This window comes from Gossypium arboreum, chromosome 9 (genome assembly GCF_025698485.1).
Source record: "Gossypium arboreum isolate Shixiya-1 chromosome 9, ASM2569848v2, whole genome shotgun sequence".
In the NCBI taxonomy this organism is placed as follows: domain Eukaryota; kingdom Viridiplantae; phylum Streptophyta; class Magnoliopsida; order Malvales; family Malvaceae; genus Gossypium; species Gossypium arboreum.
The window spans coordinates 63505951-63513823 of NC_069078.1; the positions used below are offsets into that span (position 1 = coordinate 63505951).

The 7873-nt window shown below is 36.7% G+C and overlaps 1 non-coding gene across 1 annotated transcript; it reads right to left on the bottom strand.

Moving 5' to 3' along the window:
* Positions 1-308: 308 nt before the first annotated feature.
* Positions 309-415, bottom strand: LOC128280957 (small nucleolar RNA R71). Its single transcript, XR_008271174.1, has one exon. It is a non-coding gene; the product is annotated as a small nucleolar RNA R71 (small nucleolar RNA).
* Between the last annotated feature and the right edge of the window lie 7458 nt (positions 416-7873).

Below are 7873 nucleotides of genomic sequence, written 5' to 3' on the forward strand. Positions count from 1 at the left end.
GTTCTTAATAACTAGTTTAGTTAATTTTAGATTTAAAACAAATTCCTTCAATTTATTCGGCTAGATAATAAAAAGATAGTAATTACTAGTACTTTTAGTCCTCGTGGATATGATATTCCTGACTCACCATATCTATACTACTATTCGATAGGTGCGCTTGCCTTTGTCATGATTTTAGTTAGTTTAGTGACTCATTAAGAAATAAGGCTAAACAGTGGTTGAAATCCCTACCACGAGGTTCTATCACTACATGGGATCAAATGACCAAAAAATTCTTATTGAAGGACTTTCCACCGACTAAGATAGCCAAGCTGAGGAATGATATCTCTTCCTTCATGAAAATGGATTTAGAGACCTTATATGATGCATAGGAGAGGTATAAGGATTTATTGAGAAGGTGCCCTCACCATGGGTTACCTCTATGGTTACAAATTCAAACATTCTACAACGGTTTGAACCCTTCAACTAGGCAATTGATTGATGCAGCCGCCGGTGGTACTTTGAATAATAAAACACCTGAAGACGCTTATCAGTTTATAGAGGAGATGCCATTGAATAATTATCAGTGGCAAGTCAATAAGACGAAGCACACAAAAGCTGTCGGTGTTTTTAACTTAGATGCAGTCACCATGTTGTCGAATCAGGTAGAACTTCTGAATAAAAAAATTGATGGTTTATATGGTTCTACGCAGTACATCCGATAATGCAGTGCGATACAAATGGAGGAGGGATGAACAATCCAGAATGTTTATCCTATAACCCTAGCACAGAGAACGAACAAGTCAACTATATGGGTAATAATTCTAGACCTCAGAACAATCCCTATAGTAAAACATATAATGCAGATTGGAGGAACCATCCTAATTTATCTTGGGGTGGTCAAGGAAATCAAAGAGCACAACCCCCTCCAGGCTTTCAGCAACAACCTTACTAGCAAGAGAAAAAGCCAAACCTTGAAGAGATGTTGACGAAGTTTATTTTGGTGTTAGAAACCCATTTCCAAAACACTGAAACCATACTAAAATATCAAAAAGCGTTGATTCAAGGGCTTCGAGAACCAAATAGGTCAACTTGCAAAGTTGATTTCTGAAAGACCACAAGGTAGCTTGCCTAGCAACACCGAAACTAATCCAAAAGAGTAACTTCATGCAATTACGGTTCGAGATGAAGAACGGTTAGTTGAACTTAAGCCAGAACTAAGGCAAGAAAGTGTGGTAAGTCAACGTAAGGTTGAGGTGAGCCACAGTGAACAAAAATCGGGAAGAAAGGAATATAAACCTCTAGTTTCATATCCCAATACGACAAAGAAAGACTATACAAATGAACAATTTGGTAAATTTCTTAAACTTTTGAAAAATTTTCATATGAACTTACCGTTTATTGAAGCTCTCTCGCAAATGCTCAATTCAGTTAAATTTCTAAAGGAGCTTTTGGCAAACAAACGGAAGTTAGATATTCGTCGCATGTGGAACTAAATATAGATTGCTCAGCTATCTTGCAAAATAAACTACCCAACAAATTGAAAGATCCAGTGAGTTTTACTATTCCTTATTTAATTGGTAGTTTAAGTGTTAATAATGCTTTGGCTGATTTAGGGGCAAGTATTAATGTCATGCATTATAAAATGTTTAAAAACTAGGTCTTGGCAAACCCAAACAAACTAGGATGCGTATTCAATTGGCAGATAGAACCATTAGAATTTGTTGCCTTAGACATGGATGAGGATAATGATGTGTCTTTAATTCTAGGCAGGACCCTTTTAGCAACTGCTAGAACTATTATTGATGTTGGTACAGGTGAATTGATACTTCATGTAGGAGATGACACGATTATTGATGGTTGTGAAACTAACTAAAAATTCAACCTAAGGCAAGCGCACCTATCGAACAATAGTATAGCTATGGTGAGACCGGAATATCGTATCCACAAGGATTAAGAGTACTAGTAGTTACTCTATTTTTATTATCTAGCCTAAAAATTAAAAGGTGTTTTTAAAATTAAACTAATTTTCTAATTAACTAAGATTACAATAAATATGAAGTTTGGAAAATACTTTAGGAAAAACCAATAGAGAAGACAATACCCAAGGAAGAATCCACTTAGACTTCACTTATTACCATTGACTTAGACGATTTATTCATTTGACTTATTCCATAGAAATCGCTGATTTATGTTAATAACCCTTTCGAGACTAAAAACAACTAACTCTAGGTTGATTAATTGAAATCTCTTTCTAATTAAAACCCCTATTATCGCATTAACTCGATCATGGATTCCCTTATTAGATTTGACTCTAATCCGGCAGATTTATGTCGTCCTATCTCTAGGATTGCATTCAACTCCACTTAATTATGAATGAAATACTCTTAAACAAGGACTTTTGTTCCACTAAATAAGCACATCAAAACCTGAATTAATACCCTGGAATATTAAAACAAGAATTAAAACTCATAATTAAGAATAAGAACAAATATTTATCATATCAATCAAAGGGTAATAAGATTCGACTTAGGTTTCATCTTCCTAAGGTATTTAGGGAATTTAGTTCACAATAATAAGGGAAAACATCTCAAAGATTGGAAAACAACAAAACATAAAGAACCCAAAGAACTTCTAGGAGATTGGATGAAAATCTTCAGTCTCGATGTAAATCCTCTTTCTAAGCTGATCTCGATGGCTGGCCTTGAGTACTTTCTGCCTCCAACTCTGTGTGTCCCTTTTAATCCTCTTCTAGGGTTTTTATATAGGCTTTAGAATGCTTCAAAACCCTCAAAAGTGCCCTTTTCTGAATAAAACTAGGTTTGAGCTCGGCAGGGGCACGACCGTGTGCCATGCCTGTGTGAAGGTGCTCAAGCCGTGTGCAATACTGAGTTGGTTCTTAGTCGACTCAGCCATGTCACACGGGCGTGTGGTATACACATGTGTCACACACGGGCATGTAGATCACCCGTGTGAAAGTGCCTAGGCAGTGTGAAACACTGATTTAAGCCTAATTTATCCATTTTTGGCCCGTTTCTTGCTCTTTTCGCCTTCCTATGCTTACCTAAGTATAAAATAATAATTTAATGGATTAGGAGCATCGAATTCAATGAAATTAAGGAAAAATCATCCATAAATATGCCAAGCATGGGGTAAAAATATGTATAGATTACAGTTTATCAAATATCCCCACACTTAAGCATTTACTTGTCCTCAAGAAAAATCCTCAACTCATAATCAAAATAAATTCTTCTCAACTCATAATTTTCATCAATAATGTTTCAAAATAATCCATAAGCGGTCGTACATTGAAAATTTAACCAAAAGAATATTAAAGTTTCAAATAGTCAAAGTTGAGCATTTTAATCATAAAATTATAGGCATCCCCTTTTATCTAAGTAATTATCTTTGATTCCAAATTGACAATGTTTGACATCCTCACTAAAAGGTTCACTCAAATCACTCAATGTGTTTAAGGTTCAATGACTAAGCACTCATTAGTCAAACATGAAAAATTATTACCATAGGCTTGCATGAAAATCAAATCTCCACCACTATAATTGAGATGATACACCAATCAAAAGGTCTTTAAAGGGTTTAACAGGGCCTTGGGTTAAATGTGTGGATATAGGCTGAAAAAGATGGTTAGAATTGAGATTAAATTGATAAATTTCCTAACTGAAAAACAAAGTTAATCACTGAATTACAACCAAGTGCCAGAATCAACATTAATCAAAACTAATGAAGGGAGCTTTTCTTCTAAATATGATAACTTATCCGAGCTCTTTTTATGTAATCTAAATGTATATATGGGTTTTTTTTAGAACAAATGTGGAAAGTACATAATAAGAAATAATTTAGGGACTAAAAAGAATAAACCTAACTAGTTAATAAATCAAATTAAATTTCAATAAAAAGAGAGTCAATAAAAATGGGAATAATTCTTAATGAATAAAAAAAAGGGTTAAGTTATGGGTTATTATTAGGGGAACATTAAGAAAAAATAGTTAAGGCCCAAAGGGGTTCACTAAGGGTCAATTATGTGGGTAGGCTTTTTATGGGGTAAATGGGTTAAAACCTAAGTACCTTTATCATTTTAGTATATCAAATAAAAAATGTGGTCTCGACTTGTATAATCGATGTAAGTTCTAGAATAACCAATCAATGTTGACACACTCATAACCAATAAAATTAGTGAGCAAGAAAGATATATGCTCTTATAAGGCTCAAAATCTCACGAAAATTATGGGTATTTGATGTCAAACTTGTAAATTCAAAACTTCAAGATAATACCTCAATTCAGGGAAACAACTTAGCAATTTTAATTCTCAAAAAATTCAACTTATCATACTCAATTCTCTAATGTCTTAAAGTTTAAGCAATCAATGCACAACTACCTATGATTTAATTCAAAATAGGTCAATAAAAATTATAAATCAATCAAAATTTACTCCAATAATGATATGAGAAAATTATTTGAAAACAAGATAAAAATTCAGGGGTTTTTTGATAATCACATAAATAACCTCCCCACACTTAAGATGTACATTGTCCTCAATGTACAAAGATATATAATAGCAATATAAAGATAATATCAAAAGAGAGGGAGAGAAGTGAAACTGCCCTGAAATTGTGAATGAAATCCTTGGATTAGGGAGAGCGAGAATTGTAGATAAAGCTGAATGAAAGGCATGATTCTGAGGGATTAAGAAGAAAATAAACACCATTGTGAAAGAGAATTAATGGATAATTCGATAATAATCATAAAGATAAGAAGAGTTTAAAATATAAACATAAGCTTTCGAAAACAAAAAAAAAGATACAATAAAATTTAAATAAAAAAATAAAAGTAAATTTGTAGGAGAAGTAGCAAGTGGGTGGTGACGCGGTGGTGTTGGTAGGGGTGGGTCCTCGTGAGGGGGAGAGACATTGTTAGTAATGTCCTTTGGCTCATCCTAGTCAGCAGATTGGACGAGTCTGTACTGAGATGGGTCGACTCTTCGACGTCGCTCTATCATTTGTATGTGGATCATACTGGAAATTCTCTGCGGAGACATCTGCCCAACAAATGTGAGTGTCGATAAGATCTCTGAAGTGTCAAAGAGACCAAAATGTCGAGCGACGCGAGTCACGTAAGGGCCAAGGCAGATGGGCCCTCTTCTATGGCTATCCGTCTGATGGCGAAAGACGAGGGCCAAGGCAGATGGGCCCCTCTCCTATGGCATGAATATAACGAAGTGTTGGAGGGAGAGAAGTTTCCTTCGAGCGACTCGCGTCATATGTAATCTGACCACCTGTGAGATCAGTCCAACAGCATGAAGGGGAATGATGATTGTGTCAATGAAGCTGGAGGAAGTTCTCGGCAGACATGAACTCCTCTGTGTAGAGGCCCAAAGCAGCTCCAAATTCAAGTACACTCATATGCCTGATAAGTCCAAGTCAGAAAAAGATAGCACCAGCCTCGTCATGTGTGTTCATCACGTGCTGTAGGTGGAAGGTAGTGCAGAACTCCAATGTCAGCTCCAAATAAGTGGGCTCGATGATCGCAAAGAACCGATCCCATGGTGCAGTATTAAGATAGAAGCGAACAAGTTGAGCGAGTTGGACCTGTTCCAAAGCGGCCCAGTCAATACATCAGCCCACTCCCAATGGTCGTACATGTAGTAGCTAAAATAGGTTGTTCTATGTGCTAGACGAGAATCGAAGCAGTAGCTGTGGAGCTTCGATCGAGGCACTCGAGGAGGTTATGCTAGGACCCTTCTGCTTTTTCGAAGCGAGGACGGCAGTCTTCTTACCTCTTGTGTTTGTCATTGTGTGCCTGAAAATTTTAAGAAAATTTATTAGTAACAAGGGGCACTAAATATCCAATCCATATGTCTAAATGTAGAGACCCTTAGTTATAAAATTGTATCCTGTACCGAATATGTACTCAAGAATGTAGAGACCTAAAAAGTAAAAACTATATGCATGACTAATATAATGATATAAAAAAATGAAACAACAATACTAATTAAGCAAGAAGATGCAAAAGAATAAGCTAAATATTATTTTATAATAATCAAGATGAACACATGGATGCAAAATGGGAAAAAAATTTTGTCTTAATACTAAAAATAGTAAAATGGGATAAAAGTCAAGAACAAAGATGAAGAAAAATATCAGAAAACCTCAACCAACGAAATAGTAATGAAGGAATTATAAAAACAATAATACTTAATAAAACTAATTAACATAAATATTAATAGTGAAGAAAAAGAATTAAAATAAATAAATAGGGTAAAGGGGGAAACCGACTATATGAGGGGTGGTTGATCGGAGGAAAGGGTGCGTGACTGGTGGTTAGGAGATGGTGTGGTCGGTGTTGGGTCGGGCCGACGATTGTGTGGTCGGAGCGAGGGTGGGACACGGGTGTAGGGGTGTGGTTTTTGTGGCGACTAAGGGGAAAAAGGGAAAAAAGAAAGAAGAGAAGGGAAGGGGGTAAGTGGATCAGCCGGTGTAGAGGTGGCTGCTGGTGCGGTAGGTGGTGTGGGGGGTGTTGAGGGCTGAGGCAGCTAAAGGGGAAGCCTTTGAGGAAGAAGATGAAAAGAAAAAAATTAGGGTTTAGGGGGTTTTAAAGAGGACACGATCGTATGAGGCCCGTGTTGGGCCACACGACCATGTCACACACCCGTGTGGCTCGTGTCCAGCTCGTGTTTATCGCAAAAAATTATTGTTCAATCATCACATGGCCTGGGGACACGCCCATGTGTCCCAACCGTGTGGTTCACACAGTCATATTGTACGACCGTGTGTGATGTTGTTCGCTTTTCCCACGCCCGTGTGTTTAAACACACGGCTGTGTGCCTTGCCCGTGTGGCTCCCTGACTTAGATAAAATTTGAAATTTTAGCTCCAGTTTTCACACGACCTATGACACACCAGTGTGTCCAAGCCGTGTGCTTCACACGGCCGTGTGGATCAAGTTAAAGACTGTGTGGCTCGATATTTGGGATTTTTGTACCCTTATTTCCACACGGCCAAGGACACGCCCGTGTGTCCAGGTCGTGTGGGCCACTGTACCTGCACAAAAACATTAAAAATAACTAAAATAAACTAGTTAATGGTGTTAGTGCTCAGGTTGCCTCTCGAGAAGCGCTTATTTAGAGTCTAAGCTTGACTTGCCTCTTCGTTGCATGGTCATGGTGGTTCGAGGAGTTTACCCTCCTCATTCCTACTATCAATTTTATTAAAATAAGATTTTAGATGAGTACTATTTACCTTAAAAGTGTTCAATTTGGAATAAGTTACCTCGACTGTACCGTATGGGAAAACGTTAAGTACTGTAAAAGGGATTGCTCCATTAGGTTCAAAAGTGGCAATACGAGGGTATGTAGTATTTAATAGTACTTTGTCTCCAACCTTAAGTTGATTTGATAAAACATTGAGTCCGTCATGGCGTGGTTTTGGTTTATCGTATTTTTTTGATTTCGGTGTCCTCCATTCATCTAGTTCCTTGATATGTGATATTCGCAATAGGTTTTAAATATTTATAATTAATCGTTCTTGAAACTAACTATTATCACGATGAAGGTAAGTGTACCTATCGAACAGTAGTACAGCTTTAGCAATACTGGATTGTCAAACCCAAAGGTACCAAGAGTACTAGTAATTACCTTCTTTTTATTATCTAGCCTAAAAATTAAGGGATTTGATTATCTAAACTAGTTACTAAACTAAGAGTACACAGAGAAAAGATTAGGAAAAAAAAGCTTTTGGGAAAACTCGATTGATTAAGACAATACCCAAGGAAAAATCCACCTAAACTTCACTTATTATTTGACTCTGAATCAGACGATTTATTCATTTGACTTGATCCGTAAAAATCCCTAAGTTATATTATTATCTCTCTCGAGACT